Source organism: Castor canadensis, chromosome 5 (assembly GCF_047511655.1).
Source record: "Castor canadensis chromosome 5, mCasCan1.hap1v2, whole genome shotgun sequence".
Taxonomy (NCBI): domain Eukaryota; kingdom Metazoa; phylum Chordata; class Mammalia; order Rodentia; family Castoridae; genus Castor; species Castor canadensis.
Genome location: NC_133390.1, coordinates 107,324,632 through 107,344,854, shown reverse-complemented (window position 1 = coordinate 107,344,854; position 20,223 = coordinate 107,324,632).

Sequence of the window (20,223 nt, the reverse complement as noted above, 5' to 3'; positions counted from 1 at the left end):
TTGGATAGCACAGTGGCTTCACTTTTTAAAAAAGTGAATTTATTGAATCCAGACTGAATTTGGTTCTATGAAGGTATAGTTATGCAGATTTGAAAATCTTGATGCATGAAGCCAGGGAGCAAGTAATGGGGAGCTTTTCTGCCAACTTTGAGAAACATTCGCCTTTGAGATTTTCATCTACGTGTGCATTACAACAGTGTTTTCCAAACTCTGATCAGAGCAATGCCATTTCAGGTGGTTGTTACTATGGATCACAAGAAAAAGGTTAGGTTTCACATCAAACAAAGTACTACTAGTATTTCCTGTTTAGATTAAAATATTGTTTTAGTCATGGATGTGCTTATGCAGTCAGAGGTAGAATAAGATAATTTATAAGTGATTAAAAAGTGATGTCCACACACGAAATTTTCTTTCTTTTCTAATTTGAAGATTAGATAGTGAAGGGATTAAAGAAACTTAGAGTTTTTTCTCTTGTTTTTATGTTTCTGTGTTTGTTTTTTTTCCATGCATCCTCTCCACCATTGGATTGTTGCGATTTGGAGAGGCTAAGAGCCAACTAACCTAGGAGGATAGAAGAAAAAGTGTCACATTAAAGCATATGATGTAAAAGCAACTGGGCTGAGAACCAGTGATGGAGCAACAATTTACATGTAGGCTTTATGATATCTGACAACATCTTTTACTTGTATTTGTGGTAGAAATTTTATGGAAAGTCTGAAGTTAAAAGTGTAAGGTTGGTACCCAGGATTGATGGTATTATGAACTTTTTCTAGGGCATCCAAATCAAGAAAGTTTCTGGCCTCTGGAAATAACTGTGGGAGATGGGTTCTAGGTTCTTTAACACTTTTTGCTGTTAGGGTGGAGAAGTGGCACAGCAGAGTGTTCCCAGTTTTTCAATATATCATTTCTCCTATCTTGTTAAAAGCAAAAAAACCATGAAGGGATCCCTTCCACTCCAATGATTTGAGTACAACCAATGTTCTACTTCTACTCTAATGACTACAAAACATACAACCTGATTACTAACTGCATGTACTTCCAGGAAGGAAACTAACCTCTCAGGCTTAGTGTGACCAAGTCAAGCTTCTGAAGTCCGTCAAGTGGCAACTACCACATTTGTTCTTAACTCACATAATGGCAACTTCTGTTCAGTTGCTCAAGTCAAATACCTTGTGTCATTTGATTGTTTCTTTAAAACCAGCCCATCATAAAATCCTTTTAATGTTTCTTTCAGGAACATTTTTCCAGAGTTTGATGATTTCTCACAGTTCTCTCCACAACATAGGTCAAATTACTATAATTTATGTCTTAAATTTTTACAACCTCCTAACTGGATTCCCCTAACACATAAGAAGTGTAAGGCTAAAATGCAAATAGAACTCAACAGACCACATGTCTAAATATTTGAAACTTCTAAATCAAGTTTATATTTATTTAAAATATGTCCCATTCCTCTACTTTGAAATATAATTTTTTATTGAAAAAATTGAAAAAGGTTTGTTTTTTAAAATATAACTGACAGTTAACAAAATAGCAAAGATGACTAAGTTATTCTTGCATATATGGTTAATGGGCAGTTATGACTGAGTGAATAATAAGATAAAGGTATTGATTCTTGAATTACTAATATATTTATCCCCAAAATATTATTTTTAAAACTTTCTTTCAGAAAAATAAAGTATGTTTTTCAAAGAGTGATTTCTGCACAATTCCCATTCTATTGACAGTTTTGTCTAATTTGATCACCTTTGTTAAATCATTGTGTTTCTTAGTAAAAAAATTGTTTTTGGTGTAACAGGGGCTTGAACGCAGGGCTACACACTTGAAAAGCAGGCACTCTGTGACTTGAGCCACACTTCTAGTCCATTTCCCTCTGGTTGTTTTGGAGGGAATAACTATTCATGCAGGCTGGCCTTGAACTGTGATTCTCCAGATCTCAGCCTTGAAAGTAGCTAGGATTACAGGTGTGAGCCACTGGCACTCTGTCTTAGTAATTTTTAAAAATTAATTTAATTTGGGGAAACTTTGCTCAGCCGAATTGGCAAGTGGGGCTTAGAAATGAACTGGGAACTTTAAATGTCATGTTCAAATATTGTAGAGTGGATTAGCTAAGATACATTATCACTAGTATGGACAATGACCATGTGCGTTGCCATTTCACTAGCTCTTAAAACAGTGTTCTAGGACCTAGCTCCATCATGGATTTTCTGGCTGGATTTGAATAAGTTTAAATTTGAGTGATGTGAATTGTTCAATATTGAATAATATTCTGTAGCTATGAAGTGTGTAACTTTTACAAATGCCATGCAATTGATGGGTATATCAAGAATAATGAAGTAGAACAAAAAGAGAAGCAAAAAAAATAGATTCCCAACACAACTAGGATGCAATACATTTTTGTTTGTGTCACTTATGCTTCCCAGGAGAAGAGCTTAGTAAACTGTATTTCTCTTAATTAAGCATACCTATTGACCAGCTCTTTCCATCCTCCAAAGCGGTGGCCATGCCCACATCTGTAGCAGCACAGCCCACACTACTTTGAAGGAAGTCAACTTTTATTTGATGCACTATGTTGCAAGAGGCAGCAATAGGTTTCTGGGCATCTGAAAGGTGGTAGTCACAGTAACATGTGTTTAAGATTGCAGATTGTGCTCTACCAGAATTGAGTCCTGATCTGCCAATCGTTCTCTGGGTGTTATAATAAATTTAAGTAAATAAAATTTACTTTTTGGTTGAAGTGAAGTTGAACTCAGGGTTTCACACTTTCCATGTAGGCACTCTAATGCTTGAACCATACCTCTAGTCTGTTTTGTTCTGGTTTACTTTGGAGATGGGGTCTCATGAGCTATTTGGCCAGGCTGGCATTGAATTGAGATCCTCCTGATCTCAGCCTCCCAAGCAGCGAAGATTATAGGTGTGAGTCATGGGCAACTAACTATATAAAAGTAAATTTAGATATTATGTTCTTGTTTTATGCAGGGCCAGCTAAAGTGTGAGTTCAGGGAAGAAGTCCCTCTTGTGTGTATCTAAGGGCAGTATCACTTACTTCTGTCTTTGACTCCTTCACTCAAACAAACTCTGTTTAAGAAGTATGCTCATCTTACTCTCTGCTCAAAGCCTCTTGAAAAGTCTCCATTTCACTTGGAGAGAAACCAAATCCTTACTATGATCAGAGAGGCCCTAAGTGACCTGGCTCTTGGCTTTCCCTCTGTCATCATCTCCTGCCATCTATTCCACTGTCACCAGAGAGTAGAGCATTCCCCTCAACGCTTCCTCTTAAAGTCACCAAATATCTTTCTACTCAGGAATTTGCACGTATTATTTTGGCTAGATGGCTTTAGCCCCAGGTAACTGCTTAACTGGCCCTTTTCTCTCTCTCAAAACTTTATTCAAATGTCACTTTTTCAGTGAGGGCTTCTTGGACCGTTCAATTTTCAAGTGCAGTCTTTATGCCTTGACTCTAATCCTCTGCACTCATCATTGTGGTTCATGTATTGATGTTGTATATTTTCTGTCTTACCCCAGGAAGTAAGTTCCATGAAGCCAAATATTCTCGTCTGATTATTGTTCTATGCCTGGTGTCAGGATATTTACTATACATTCAGTGAACAAAGATTGATAGTGTCCAAACTGATACAGTGGTTGTACACCTGTGAGCAAGGTGGTGCTCACAGATTATCATTACTTGATTTCCATCTTTATTAACAAAACCAAACCAAACTTCCTACTTCCTAATCTTAATCTGTTGCAAAACAAGTAAAATGATGAGTTAAATTTTATAATTAAGAACTTACTTTATGTTTCATTTTGTTTCAGAGAGCCACATATTTTTTTGTTTCCTTTGGTGGGACATAGGGCTGTTGGGCAGATCTAGGGAGTTGCAATGGGAGACAGAACCATAGATGGGAAGCATATCTTCTTTTGTCTGGAGAGGATGCGCCTTCTGAGTGGTGTTCTCCCCAGAACCAAATGGGTCATCCTTATCTAATATATTTTATAACTGTAAGCCCACTTTCATAAAGCTTTTAAATGGGGCAAGAAGGCTAGAGTTCAAGAATACTGTAAGATTTGGAAGGACTTAGGAGAACTTGAAAGCACTGCAGCTGCCAATGACCAAGGTGGAAGAAAGGGACACTGGGAGTTATAGAATAACAATAACTGCTATTTCTTGGTTCTGAACAATGTGCCATGCACAGGGTTTTCCATGCTTAAGGTACCCAAAGTGTCATGTATCATACATACAAGAAGACTAACACATGGAGCTGTTAAGAAACATGCTAAAGGACACTCATCTCGGGGTTGGGGCACCATGGGCCAGGAAATCTGAATCTAGAGCTCACACTCACTCTTAACCAACAGAGTAGGGTGGAGTTTATTCAAAAGCTTGTCTGGTAAAAGGCTGGTAGAAAGAGAAAAAGAAGGAGGGTATCATCCTAATTGGGACAGGGAGTGAGAAAGAGAACAAAAATCCAATGATATTTTAGCAGGGGATGCAAAAGAGGGACTCATGCAAAACTGCAGGTGACATCAATGGAATTTGCTGATAAGGGAGACTGTAGTTGGGCACTTTGATCAGCCTAATGTATGACCCAACTGAATTTGGTGGAAAAATTTAGTAGGAGTACTTAATTGTTCTAGGAACTATAATGAAAGCATATTTATTTCTGTCTAAAGTATAAGAATTACATTGCATCTAATAGAGATAGCATGAGAGACCAGCATATTCATGGTCCTTCCTTCTGAGACAGGAAATACATTGGATGGAATCTCTTTTGTCCTGAGCTTGTGGAATATGCTGAGGAGGTATAAACCTCAGTTTCTTGCTCTGTCTATATATACCTACTAATTTATTCAGGGCTAATGTGTGGCAGGCTATGCTCTGGTACTGAGGATAAATCAGTGAGAAAACAGGTAAGGAAAATCTCTGTGTCTTTGTAGTGCTTATGAAGAGAAAGAATAAAATATAAGCTTTTTATAAAATAAAAATATAGCATCTTAGAATTTGATGAATGCTATGGGGAAAAATGAAACTGGAAGGGGGATTGGAAGTGAAGGATGGTAAGAGAGATTTAAAATGGGGGTTGGAAAATGCCTCGTTGGGAACTGGTTTTGGTGTAAGATCACAGGTGATAGTGTTGTTTGACTTGGAGCTGTGCATTTAATCAAGGACTTCCCATAGAATATCTGACTTATATAGACATAAAATGTGGTTCATAAAGAATACATAAAAAATAAAGTATTACTCCTTTGAAATAAGATTGAGATTCACTCTTTTTTCAAAATCACTATTAATAGAGTTAATATACCAAAGTACATGAGTTCACTTTTATATTTAAGCACCCAGGTCACTGTATTGGGTTGCTACACTGACTATGTGCTACTTATACTCCTAAACAAGGCACCTGAAGATGAATGTTTTGCTGATCTGTAAGGTAATGACAGTGACAAATGAGACCTCCCAGTGGACCATAGCAAGGTTTAGCAGCAGGAAATTGCATTGGCTCAGTGATTAAGGCAACATCAGCACTCAGAAGACAGTAGCAGGGCAGGTGGCCTTGGTCTTGCTGCTGCCTCATCTAATCCGTCTCACAGGGTGATGAGTCTGAGATGTGTCTGGCTAGCCTGCAAACATGATTCTTCCCTGTTCCTTTTTTTCTTCCTTGAGGATAAATGAGAGCAACAAGAAATTTGGAACATCCAGATTATTCAATGTCACAGCTATTGCCAAAGCAGCACGCCCACTCTCCTTGGATGTTGAATGCAAGTTAAAATTGCCTCTGGCAAAAGGTTTTGTGAAGGTCTTACTCATTCATTTCAATTTGAGAGATATTAATGAACACCTACTATGTACCAGACACAAGACTTGATGCTAGGGATGCAAAGATGAATGAAATAATTTCTTGTTTTCAAGCAAGTCACAGTCAAATGGAAGAAGCAACTAAATAAAAGCAATGGTTGTTCTATTTTTTTTTCTGTCTCAAGGATTGACAAAGACCTAATCACCATGGCTATTATTGGAGAAATTGAGAAAACACTTAATCCAACAAGTTGGTTAATTGATGTTCTTAGTTAACTATTCCAAGGAGTTCTAAATGAGCAATTTTTTTGACAGTCTTTTTTTTATTGTTTTATTATTCATATGTGCATACAAGGCTTGGGTCATTTCTCCCCCACACCCCACCCCCTCCCTTACCACCCACTCCACCCCCTCCCTCTCTCCCCACCCCCTCAATACCCAGCAGAAACTATTTTGCCCTTATTTCTAATTTTGTTGTAGAGAGAGTATAAGCAATAATAGGAAGGAACAAGGGTTTTTGCTGGTTGAGATAAGGATAGCTATACAGGGAGTTGACTCACATTAATTTCCTGTGCGTGTGTGTTACCTTCTAGGTTAATTCTTTTTGATCTCACCTTTTCTCTAGTTCCTGGTCCCCTTTCCTGTTGGCCTCAGTTGCTTTTAAGGTATCTGCTTTAGTTTCTCTGCATTAAGGGCAACAAATGCTAGCTAATTTTTTAGGTGTCTTACCTATCCTCACCCCTCCCTTGTGTGCTCTCGCTTTTATCATGTGCTCAAAGTCCAATCCCCTTGTTGTGTTTGCCCTTGATCTAATGTCCACATATGAGGGAGAACATATGAGTTTTGGTCTTTTGGGCCAGGCTAACCTCACTCAGAATGATGTTCTCCAATTCCATCCATTTACCAGCGAATGATAACATTTCGTTCTTCTTCATGGCTGCATAAAATTCCATTGTGTATAGATACCACATTTTCTTAATCCATTCGTCAGTGGTGGGGCATCTTGGCTGTTTCCATAACTTGGCTATTGTGAATAGTGCTGCAATAAACATGGGTGTGCAGGTGCCTCTGGAGTAACCTGTGTCACAGTCTTTTGGGTATATCCCCAAGAGTGGTATTGCTGGATCAAATGGTAGATCAATGTTTAGCTTTTTAAGTAGCCTCCAAATTTTTTTCCAGAGTGGTTGTACTAGTTTACATTCCCACCAACAGTGGTGCATCCTCGCCAACACCTGTTGTTAGTGGTGTTGCTAATGATGGCTATTCTAACAGGGGTAAGGTGGAATCTTAGTGTGGTTTTAATTTGCATTTCCTTTATTGCTAGAGATGGTGAGCATTTTTTCATGTGTTTTTTGGCCATTTGAATTTCTTCTTTTGAGAAATTTCTGTTTAGTTCACTTGCCCATTTCTTTATTGGTTCATTAATTTTGAGAGAATTTAGTTTTTTAAGTTCCCTATATATTCTGGTTATCAGTCCTTTGTCTGATGTGTAGCTGGCAAATATTTTCTTTCACTCTGTGGGTGTTCTCTTCAGTTTAGAGACCATTTCTTTTGATGAACAGAAGCTTTTTAGTTTTATGAGGTCCCATTTATCTATGCTATCTCTTAGTTGCTGTGCTGCTGGGGTTTCGTTGAGAAAGTTCTTACCTATACCTACTAACTCCAGAGTATTTCCTACTCTTTCTTGTATCAACTTAAGAGTTTGTGGTCTGATATTAAGATCCTTGATCCATTTTGAGTTAATATTGGTATAGGGTGATATACATGGATCTAGTTTCAGTTTTTTGCAGACTACTAACCACTTTTCCCAGCAGTTTTTGTTGAAGAGGCTGCTATTTCTCTATCGTATATTTTTAGCTCCTTTGTCAAAGACAAGTTGGTTATAGTTGTGTGGTTTCATATCTGGATCCTCAATTCTGTTCCACTGGTCTAAACTAACATCATTTCATGACATGAAAAATTCCTAGTCCTAGAGGGCACCCTTGTACTCACTTCCAGTCAAGTCACTCCATCCTACTCTTCTCATTTCTAGTACCGCAGATGAATTTTGCATGTTTCTGAGCTTCACGTGAGCAGATATCTATTTTCTGTTCTTGAACGCTGTCTAGATCATTTTTTTTGTGTACTACTTCAGATGTTGAGAATGTCATTGTGTAGCTGAGTGTCTATTTGTGTATCATTTTCTGTGAGGTGGCTGGTCAATTTTTTCCCAATTTTATTGGATTATCTGTCTTTTTTTCTTATTGGTTTATAGGAGTTCTTTGGATTGCCTGCATCCAAGACTCATAAGTTTTAATCTACTTCTTTTTTCTTTTCCATGTAGGCCATTTGTTTTCCAAACCTTCCCTCTTTTATTGTTTACCTTAAGTTTCCAAAACCCTCAAACTTTGGCTCTCCTGTTGACTTCCTATCTTTGTCAGACTAAAATTTGCATCTCTAAGAATTAATTATACATGATTGAAAAGTCTTTGTTGCATTGTACTCTAGCCATTTATCTTTGAAAAGGAAATAAGGCTAGCAGACAGAATACCTAATGATGAAATTTCAGAAATTAGAAAAGTGATATTTTTGAGGGAAAATGGTAGACAAGAATGGTCAATAAAATCACTTTTTATAGCTCTGAAATTTAATTGTGCTACTTATTCTTAAAGTTTTCTTTGATTTTGGGATGATTAAAAGATGTTTAATAAAGAAAGAAATTTATTCATTAATAAATGATTACTTTTTTATTTTTTAAAGGATTAAGTAGTATAAAACTACAAGTGGATCACTGGACTATTTCAAATGAGTGACCATTAGTTACTTCCTGTCAGTCTGGGAATGATTGTGCAGTGTTTTAGGGAGGGTGTCATTCTAGAAACTGGTGCTAATATTGAAATCATAATTAGGTAGAAAATTACAAAGCATGCTTAAGAATTTAGGGAGTAATCTTAATTTGAGACGTGGAGTCTAACACTTTCCAGGCAGGAGAATGATTTCAGTTGCCCTTGATAATGATGGTGAAAAAACAGGAAACTAAGAAGAAACATCAATGAAAGCAATTTATGTGATGAGAAAGAGGGACCTAAATTAGCTAAAAAAGAAGGGAAGGTGTGTTCTTCTAGTCCTAAGCAGTGTCTGTACATTTCTAAGCTGAGACTGTGCTTGAAAAGAAAATATGCTTGTGAAATGTCCAACTTTAGTAAACTGGACTATCTAACCCTAACTCAAAAACAGACCTCAGATTTGTAAACCCCAGTCTATTTCTGCCATAAATAATTTCACTCCTCCAACACTTCCTGTTCATTTGCTAACTATCAGGTACTGTGAGAGTTAATCACAACTTCTTAAATTCTTCAATGTATTTATTAAATAAGATAGAACAAAAGAGAGATTGAAAGAAGCATGGGAGGATTAGGGGACTTTTTACATTAATTTATTTATCCTTTATAAAATATTTATTGAATACCTACCTCATTCCAGGCATCATGTGAAATGCTGATGATACAGCTTTGATCAAGAAAAAAGTGTCTCCACCTTTATGGAACTGGCAGTTTATTTGGAAAGATAGGGGAAGATATTAAATGGTGTCTGGAAAGATCTATGAACACTTTTCATGGGAAAAAGTGAAGAAAGCCATTCCCAGAAGAGACTCTTTGTTGGCAATAATGGCACCCTTAAGCTTCCACTTCCCAGGGTCACAGTTCTGCCTCAAGTCTAGCCTGAATCTTCCTTCTGGCCCAACCTCCAATCAGCATGAACCATAAGATCCTAACCAATCAGATCATGCTGAGTCTCACTGAGGAGTATTTAAGCCCCTGCCTCTCTCTCTCTCTCTCTCTCTCTCTCTCTCTCTCTCTCTGCTGTCTTGGCTCTCTCCCTCTCCCACCCGGCAATAAAGAATCTCTTGTCCAGATCACTCCTCTCCATGTGGTCATTTTGGGCCTACATTTCCAACACTCTTAGAATTTCAGATGTTTGAAAGAGGCTGGCAAATTTGGGGAACTACAAATAGTGGAATGTGATTGGACTCACATGAAGTACATTTGGTAAGAATCTAGCAAAGTAGATTCTTCCAAAAATGTTGTAGCTACACTGTCTACCACTTACTAATCTCTCTTTCTCCCTCTCTCTCCTATGCTATGCATGGGGCTGATAAACAGTGGGGGAATTCATACAGAGAAGAACACGGCAGGGTATCTATCCTTAAAGATGCCTGAAATAGAAAGGAACAACATCATATTCAAATAGTATTAAGGTGAGGAAAGCTAAGAGGTGGATTAAAATGGAAGGAACTCATCCTTAGCACCACAAAATAAATAAAATGAAATAAAATAAATGAGAAAGGGAAAGAGATAGGTTCAGGGTTCATTTTGGCTCCATAACATCATGAAGATAGGATTTTGAACTTTTCTTTCTTTTTTTATGGCTGCAGTAGGGTTTGAACTTAGGGCTTTGCACTTGCTAGACAAGGGGCTCAGCCACTTGTGTCATGACTCCAGTCTTTTTTGTTATGATTATTTTTTGAAATCAAGTCTCTCTTTTTGACCCAATCAGCTTGGACTGCAAAGTTCCTCTTTATGCTTCCTGCCACAGTTACTATGATAGGCATACACCACTGAGCTCAACTTTTGAGATAAGGTCCTATGAACTTTTTGTTTCACCTGAGCTGGCCTGAAACTGAGATTTTTTTCTCCACCATTACCCCATACCTCATGATTTTGGATTTTTAGTAGAGATCTCCCATCCCTTACTTTCAGGCATTCAAGGATTTATGTAATAGTTTGGGGTTATTCACATCTACCATGAAGAGTCAGAGCAGAAAGAAAAGATAGCCTTATTAAAGTAGCAAAAAGGAAATGTCCTTTTGAGTTTCCAGTTGATTAATTTCTGGGCAAATAGCTTTTAGGTGTCAGTTTCAAAAGGGATATTTTAGAATTAGTTTTACCATATAATCTTACATACCTTCCAGAAGAATTTGGTATAGATTAGCCAGTGTTCTAGGCAGTGACAAACAATCCATAAATTTCAATGGCTGACACAATGACAGACCTTTATTTCTCATTCATGTCTTCATAGGTTGGTTGTTGGTTTTGGTTAGCTTTGCTTGGTTCTACCAGATTGGGCCCCAGGATGCGGAGTAGGTTCTGGTCTGTTCCATGTGTCCTTTATTTTGGGACCCAGGCAAAAGGAGCAGTCACTATCTAGAAAGTTATCTTCACAGTAGATAGCTAAACCTCAAGTGAGGAACTTGCAAGGCTCCTAAAAGCTTCTGCTCAGACATGACATAAACCACATTTACTCAAATTCCATTTCTAGAAAAAGCTATCTAATTGAATCCGTAACTGAGCTGAGCAGTCCAGTCAGCACTCTCTATTATGTACTCATAGACTCAAATGTGAAAAGTGAAAGTGTGAGATCATTAGATTGAAAATATTAGAAAATTGAACATATTAGGTTAAAACACTAGAAAAATATCTTGAAATATGTATAGATGATTTTCTTGTACCATCCCCTAAATAATACAGCATAACAGTTATTCACATAGTATTTACATTGTTGTAGGTATGAGGATCCTCTACAGGAGGATATGTGCCAATTATATGCAAACATTATGTCATTTTATACAAGGGACTTCATCATCACATTTTAGTATTCCATGGGGTAAGGGTGAGGGAACATAGCCCAGGTATTTACCCATCAATACAATCTACTGCTAAATATTAAGGTCTTTATGTTTATAAAAAAACTTTCATGGATAAACTGAAATACCTTTCAGAAGTGTGACCAGAAGCTATTAGAGGTTATAATATGTACATAGGTGGAAATGTTACAAGGAAACTCCCTGTAGAGCTATTTTAAACAAACAAAAGTGCCTTTTTTTTCAAAAACAGAGAGCAGGAAGGTAAAACAGATCCTGTCTGGGTGTTGGTACCAGTGGGAGGGGACAAAATATAGGGAAAGGTGGAAGGAGGCTGAATATGGTGGCAGTATTATGGACTCATGTATGAAAATGGGAAAATAAGATCTATTGAAACTATTCCAGGAATGAGGGTGAGGGGATAAAAGAATGATGGATGGGGTGAATTCATCTCTGATACATTGTAAGAACTTTTGTAAATGCCACAATGTATTCCCAGTACAACAATAATATAAAAAATAAATAAAAAAAGAAAGTATTAGGGAATACTGCATTTCAAAATAAATGTTCTTTCTAGGGTTTTCTTTCATGCTATACTAGAAGTGTTGGTATTTGAAGTGGATGCATAGCAATGATCTGAAGTATTTGTCTTGGAGTCAGACTGTTGAGGGAAATTCACATTCAAGCTATAAGAATTTGGTGGTATCTAAATACAAGTCATGTAAGCAGGATTAGAATCACCCAGTTTTGGGACACACTTTGTAGGAGAGGATAGGGAAGGTGGTGAATTTTTTCAGAGCAGAAGTGTATAATTGCTATGTTACAGTTGTAGTCTCTATGTTTTGTTTGGTTGAACACTGTGTGCTCCTTACCACTGATTGTATCCTGTGAATCCAGGTGGTATGTTGCCATGATTTCTGCTCCAAGTGACAGAACTAGTCATTTTCCCTGTGTGTGGGGAGAACATAAATCAATTTTTGTAATGGGATAGAAAACATGGCTCTGTCTGAAGCATGAACTTGTGAGTTAAACCTGGTTATAGAATTATGAATTACATTTCATACAGTTTAAGTGCACTACATGTTGTGTGAATATTTAAATGGCTGTAGGACTTCATATAGCAGGATGAAAACATTGAATTTTCTGTTCTTTTTTGTACTTTTATGCTTTGTGCTGATATTAGGTGTTTTTCTTAGTGTGCAATGATGATTATTTTAGATTGTTATTCACACTTTTGCAGCTTCAATGAACACTGCTTAAAACTGAACCATTGAGCAATTTCATTAGGCATAGATCACAATGAACCTCTCTAATTAAGAAATATCACTATGGTCCATGCTTAGAGAGACCTGCAATTCAGCACAAGGCAGCCATCCTGTTATGTGCATCAGATTACCTTTGTTTTCAAATACAGAAGATATAAAACATTTTTGTAGAAAGTGATTTGTCAGTATCTTATTGAGCAATTAAAAGAAAACCAGATAAAGAAATTTGATTTATCTTATGGGAGAAATTAAAACTCTTATTACAAAATTGTTAAGTCATTAAAAAATTGTTAGTCATTGAAGTCTAGTTGCCTCTTTCTTTTCCTCCTCTTTGGGTTTTAGATTTTCTAAAAGTTAGGGTCTTTTTAGCAGCAATTAATGAGAATCCTAATTCAGTCTATGAGAAAATTTATTATCACATGTAACAAGTGGTTCTGAGGTAGGATGGGTTGAATCATGAGGATACAAGGGCTCTATTGCTATTTTTCTGCTGTTCTGTAATCTTTTCTGCATTGCTTTTATTTTCTGGTTGGCTTCTTTTTACACTTTTTCTTTTTTGGTCATACTGGAGTTAGAGCTTTGCTTTCCACTGCTTAAACCATGCTTCCAGCCCTTTTTGCTCTTACTATTTTTTGAGATAGGGTCTTGCTTTTTGCCCAGATCAGCCTGGACTATAATCCTCCTACTTTATGCTTCCTGCCATAGTTGGGATGACAGGTACACACTACCACAACCATCATTTTTTCTGTTGAGAGGGGTCTCAAGACCCTTTTTTGCCCAGGCTGGCCTGGGGACTGCAATCCTCCTGATCCAGCCTCCCAAGAAGCTAGGATTACAGGCATGAGCTGCAGGTACCCACCTAGGCTAGCTTCTCTTATTGTAGTAAGATGGTTGCCACAGCATCCAAGGAAGTATGCTTCCTTGATCATGTCAAGAAGACAATAATTTCCCCTAGTATATCAGAGACTTCATCTGTCACCCACTGTCTACTTTTCCTTGCTATATACTAATAGAGGGTTTAGTTAAAAGCATGGATTTCCTACTGGCGGTGATATTTTCTGGCTCTCCCCGCATTTGGATGTAGCCAAGGGACTCAAGAGCTTACTAGTGGGATGTGATGGAAAAAATTGGGTCAATTAATGGCTATATCCTGAAAGTAAAGGAAAATGTCTTTCTTCCTACCCCTTCCTACTGATAGAACAAAGTTTGGTTGGTGTGCTTAGGCTTTGAGGTGAAAGACTTGTGAAGAAAATTAGTAAGGTAGAAGCAACCAGACATCTGATAGTTTCATAGAGCAAGCTACCTTACCAGCTTGAGAGAATAATAAACTATTATTTTCAATTTCAAACTTTTCCAGTAAATTTTCTGAGTGCTTATTTTTACCAAGAGGAATACAACAATGTCTACTTCTTGACCTTTCATATCATTTTAGGTCATGTGCTGTCCCTGGGTCAGAAATAATCTTCAAGGGAACCTGTGGAGAGTGTTGACTGGCTGAAGCCATGGTTTCTGAAACAATCACTGTAAGAGGGATGGGTTGTAGCAAAATTAATGGAGCTCCAGTCCTAGAATAGGGACCCATAAAAGTTAACAGAGGTTGGGTTGTGTTGATTGTTCTGTAAGGAGGAATTGGAATGATTAGTCCAAGAATGTTCTTTACAACCATGTCTATACTCATTTGGCATAACTAACAGTCTGTGGGCTAAAAAACGGTCAACTAATTTAGTACACCCTGTTTCACTGATTGCCTGGGTGGAGGCTGTAGCCTAAACAGAGGGTATTATTTCAAATATAACATTTTTTAAAATGAATGTGTGTCTGTGTATGAGTGTTGAGGGAATGATCTATGTTGCTGTGGGAAGGGTAGAAAAGGATCTTCTCCGTCTAGATCTAGGTCATTTGAGAAAGGCTTGCTTGGATTTTTGTCTGAAGATTACTTAGAACTATTTCCACCAGCCTTCAAGAACATAAAACAAATCACTTCCAACAGTTCATCAGCCCAATAATACCCAAGCTGTTCAAGAACTCAATGACAGCTCAATCCTCAACTATACACTGGTACCCTGACTAGCACTTCTTCCGGTGGGTAATGTGGAGGAGGTGTCAACTAGATGGACCTGACTTTGTCATCATCTGTACTCTTGAAGCCACCTTGAGCAACTCTTCTGGTATGATGGTCTATTGACCAAGACATGAAAATATGCTGTATTTATGAAAGAGAGGACTGAAGAAATGAAGTAGATTATTATATGCATAGGTAATCTCTGAATAAGAAGAAAACACAGAAATAGGCAATGAGCACTATGTTAATTTTTTTGGGAGGGTCAGTAGCAGTGAGAAAGCTCCTAATTGCACAGAGGTAAAGAGAATGGGCTCTAAGATCCAACTGATGGTATAAAAATGCTGCCTTCTGCACTAGTGCTGTGAATTTCAAAAATTACTTATTTTCAAAAGTAAGTAAAAAATTACTTACTTTCAGAAGTAATTTCAAAAATTACTTCTTTACTCAGTTTCCTCACTATTAAGGCAATGGTGACATTGCCTACCTTGTGCTGACTAAGGATTTAAATGAGAACACAAATAGAGCATTTTGCATAGGGCCTGTTTAATAGGAAAGCTATCATCACAAAAATCACTGCAGGTCACATGGGTTCCCAGCTTCTTTTTCATCAGTTTCTCCATTTTGAAGAGCAGTTTGGTGACTTATATTCCCTTATAAGTTAGGGACCTCATTTTTACAAATACTGTACATCAGCAACATTGGGAACTTTTATTATTCCAGATTCTAGTCATAAACAAGTTAGTTAAAAACACATGTACACACACACACACACACACACACACACACACACACACAAACATATGAATTTTTTTTTTTTTTTTTACTTTTGACCTTTTATTTGGGGTGTGATTCTTCAGTTTTCACTGCTAATTCAAAGGTGAAGTTTTATTACTTTAAATATGAACATTTTTTACTTTGACTTCTTCTATACTTACTTGGAAACTAGAAATTAAAATAAGGAATCGCTTCCTATATATTAAAAAACATATGAATTTTTTAAGGGAGACCAATTTTGAGTCCTCTCTCAACAGATAAAGGATCAATGGCTCTATAAATAGGGCTTGAATGGCAGAGATGGAAGTGGCTCTGCTAATGAGCCAGTTGATATCAGTTAAATATAAGGAATAAGGAGAGACTCTCTAAAAATTATACCTTTCTGAGAAATTTCATTAGATACTTATGGTCATGGCGAGTTTGACCTTCTGGAGGTTTCCAGTTAGAAGGTAGATAACCACTGATCTGCGATTGAGGAGTTCACACAAACGCGTAGTTGGACTAGGGAACTGCCTGGTTCTACATACTTCTGAGATGCTCTGACTTCAATCCTAGCCTCTTCAACATGAACATGACTTTCTTTTTGAATTCGATCTATCAATAAGCCATTGTAACTCTTCACTTAGTGTGTTGTCATTGTCAATCAGAATGTGCCATTCCTTCTAAAGACAGCTATTAAATCTACTCATTCAAAGACAAAGCTTGATCACCCTGGAGCTATAGTTATTGAAGTAGTCATTGAAAAGGACTATAACATGACAGTAAAAAACAAATAAAAATTGATGAGGCCAAATGAAAGTTAAACACAGCACTTTGGAGAAAATTTAAAAAATTTCATGCCTTTACCTTTACTCACTACAAAAACAAGGCAATTACAAAACTTTTGATTTTTTAATTATACTGTTGCCACATATTTTAGCTTTAATGTTTTGCAGAGTCTTGTATGAAATTGTTTTAATTGAGGCCAAGCCAATTTTTGGTTATTATTTATAATTAGGTAGAATTTTCCCTTAATGCAATTTTGTTGAAGCCTTCAAAACGTCTGAAAGAAGAGCTCACAGTATATGCAGTGCACAGTTACTTAGAAAACTCTGTTTTCCTATCTAATGAACTTTGCAATAAAAAGTAAAGGTGAGGAAGTGAGCTAATATACACCAGGCCACCACTCTTTACTAAGCACCTTACACATAGATTTTTATTTAATGTCTAAATAACCTGGTGAGATCAACATTTAATACATTTTATAGACAACACCTTTCTGAGGTTCAGAAATATTGCATATCTTGTCTGTAGTACTAAGCCATTCAAGATTTTGAGTTGAAGTTACTTGAATCCAAATGGAATCCATCTCTGTTAGTGTAAGGTAGATTCCTTCCCCCTTCAAATTCAAATGTCTTTATTTGAAGGGATGCAGGGATGGAAATGAATGACTCTGAGGTGGGAGGGATATAAATCATGTAAGGTTGAATTGGAGAATGCATTTTTTTTGTCTAAAGTATTCAAATTCAGTTTGAAAATCATTTTGGGTTGAGTGCAGTGGCTCCTGCCTGCAATCCTAGCTGCTAGGGAGGTAGAAATCAGGAGGATTGAGGTTTGAAACCAGCCCAGGCAAAAACAGATGAGATGAGATGTGAGACTTCATCTCAACCAATGAAAAGCTGGGTGTGGTGGTACATGCTTGCCATGCCAACTATTTAGGAAGCGTAAATAGGAGGATAATGGTTGAGACCAGCCTCGGTATAAAAGTAAGACCCTATTTAAAAAACAACAAAAGCAAAATGGACTGGTGGCATGGCTCAAGTGATAGAGTGCCTGCCTGGGAAGTGAGAGACACTGGTTCAAACCCCAGTACTACAAAAAATAAATCATTTGGCAGCTAACCAAACATTTCCTGACCCTCTCAGGCATGCACAGTAAGAATTTGCAACCTTGGAGTACTATTAAATTCTTATGCTATTGTAATTTATGGATTAAACAAATGATTTTAGAAGCATGAGGGAAATGCAGTTTTGTTTTTCTCTCTCCTGAAATTTTATTTACTGGAAATGCTTATCTTCTGCCTCAGAGTGAAACTGTGGATAAGTTGACTTTTCTGCTCACTCACACTTAACTAGAAGACATGCCCACAATCAATTCAAGTCATAATCAGTTTCAGTGTAGAAATTAGTCTGTAGTCCTTCAAAATCAAAATTTCAAAATTGATTTGCTCTGCTTTCCCTCTCTAGCCCCTTGCAGTGGGAGAGAAGGTCATAGTTTTTCTTTTCTTTGATTTTTACCTTTTTCCCTCAACTCATAGCTTCTTGATAGGCTTGGCAGGGAAAAAGGAAAAAAGACAGAGGACAGATGAGGAAGTAAGGGGTATGATAAAGCTTATGTACCTCTGCGAACTGGCTTAGGCAGACATCTAATTTCACTCTACTGTTCATTCTTAGCATCTCACATGATCCCCACCACTAGGGACTTCTCAACTACAGTGGTCTTCAAGAAGGAGGGGATGCAGATCTATTGAGGTATGTATTTGGGGCATCATCGGTGGTTTGCTGAATTCCATCTCCAGCTTTCTGTTGAGTCTTTCTCTATAATGGGTTAGAATGATGCTGACCTCACATTGGCACACACTTACACATACCAACTCAGTTACATGGAAACAGTTTTATGTCCTTTTCTCTGATAACTTCTGGGAGTACAGGCCAGCTCCAATGAATGCTATCCCTTCTGAATTCCCCAATAAACTATCATATTCCAGGCTCTTTCAGGGTCTCCAGCCCCTGATTACCAGGCATAGAACTTTTAGGTAGGGCTAAGACTGTGTTTTTTGTCCAAAAGACAAATCCTTTCCTTGATAACCTTTGTTAAAATTCTCAACGTGCTTAAGTGGTCCCAGAGTCAGAGAAACAGTTTTCACCGTTTGCTTTGTAAATCCTGCATTTTGATCAGATATTGATTGTATGTTGGTGCATCAGGTGAAACATTAATTTTAATGGGATGTAACACTCTACTGTCACTCTAAATAAGGCTAAACAGCACTGAAAAGGACAAAAAATGCAGTGTGTTTTGTTCAGGATTTGTAAATTTTCTAGAATCTTTGAGCACAACTAGGAGAGATTCAGTAAGGTCTTTATGGAATCAGCAAACTTCTTGGAATAATTTACATAATTTACATGGTTTCAATGTGTATGTAGAAATGTATTTTTTTTGGGCAGGGATTATGAGTTATCTTTGGGAAAAATACAGTTTGCCCATATAAAAAGTGTCTTTATCTGAGCATAAAGTCATACAGGTGTACACAAAGGATCACTTTTTCTTTTGGTGGTGCTGAGGTTTTGAACTTTGGGTCTCACTCTTTCTAACCTGGCACTCTATCACTTGATCCATATCCCCAGCCATTGTTTATTTATTTATTTTTTTGATAGGGCCTTGCGTTAGCTATTTTTATATATAGGGTCTTGCATTTTTTTGCCTAGGGCTAGGCTTGGACTATGATCCTCCTGTTTATGTCTCCCCAATAGCTGAGGTCACACCCTGTGCCACCACACTGGCCTGGGAATCATCTTATTTGCTCAAATTATGCTTTACTCATTGACATCAAGGAAACTGTGGATGTCATTAACTTTCAACCTTACTCCATTTTTTTTCTGCAAAACTTAAGACTTGATTTGATGATTGTCAAAGTGAAGCTACTTCTTAAACGGTTTATGCCACTTTTCCTTGTGTAGTTTCACAGAAATTATAGCAGTGGCAAGGCTGACAGAATTAAATCACATTTTTGACCCCAAAATGCCATCATTATTTCATGTATGTCTTTCCAGTTTGGTCCATTCTTTGGGTTATTTTATTCCCAAAGTAATACTAGAGAATTTACAACTATAGAATCTTTTAATGTGGTTAGAGCAGAAACTATTAAGGCAGCAAAAATAGAATTAGGAGAAAAATCCACACAAGTAATGGAGCAGTGAAGATGTTCTAATTAAAGTTATAATTATAAATTGAATGCATAAAGATAACTTAAAATTTTTTCTCATCTTGGCATTTTGGTTTTAATTTGTTATACCTAATACTTAAACTTTCATGTCTTACTGAATCTACGTTGAACTCTAAATAAATTAACAAGGAACTTTAAAAAGGAAGATTTTCAGAAATACCAATAATAAAGATAATAATGAAGCTTTTACTTTTATTTGGTTTCTCTAGGCTGCCACTTCAAACAGATTTTCAACATTCTTTTCAAACATGACTTGCCCTTTGGGACAAGTTTCAATAAAAGTCAGGACTCCTTTGGCTACTCACACTCAGCCTCCTCTCACAAGACTTATACTATTCTTTCACTCTTTTTGCCCCCTCTCTTCCTCACTTTCTTCACTCACAGAGGATGATTTTGATGTGTCAGTGCTTAAAAAATAGAGCTTTTCAGGCAGTACCTTCATCTCCTTGCCCTTCTACTTAAAAACACTGTACTCATCCTTTCTTCTTGTTTTAGAGGGAGAATTGGTGTCTTTTCTTTTTTAGCTAAGCTGCTATTAAATGCTTGACATCCTGTTTTGTCCTGGCTGGCTTTACACCTCAGTTTTCTGGTCTCTCATATCTTAAATGCTCCATATTTTCCAGTGTTTTCATCAGATCCTACAAAAATGATATTGTATTTTTCATGCCAGAAAGGACTGATTGGTCACCCTAATGTCTCCTGACTCATTTCTATACCATTCTT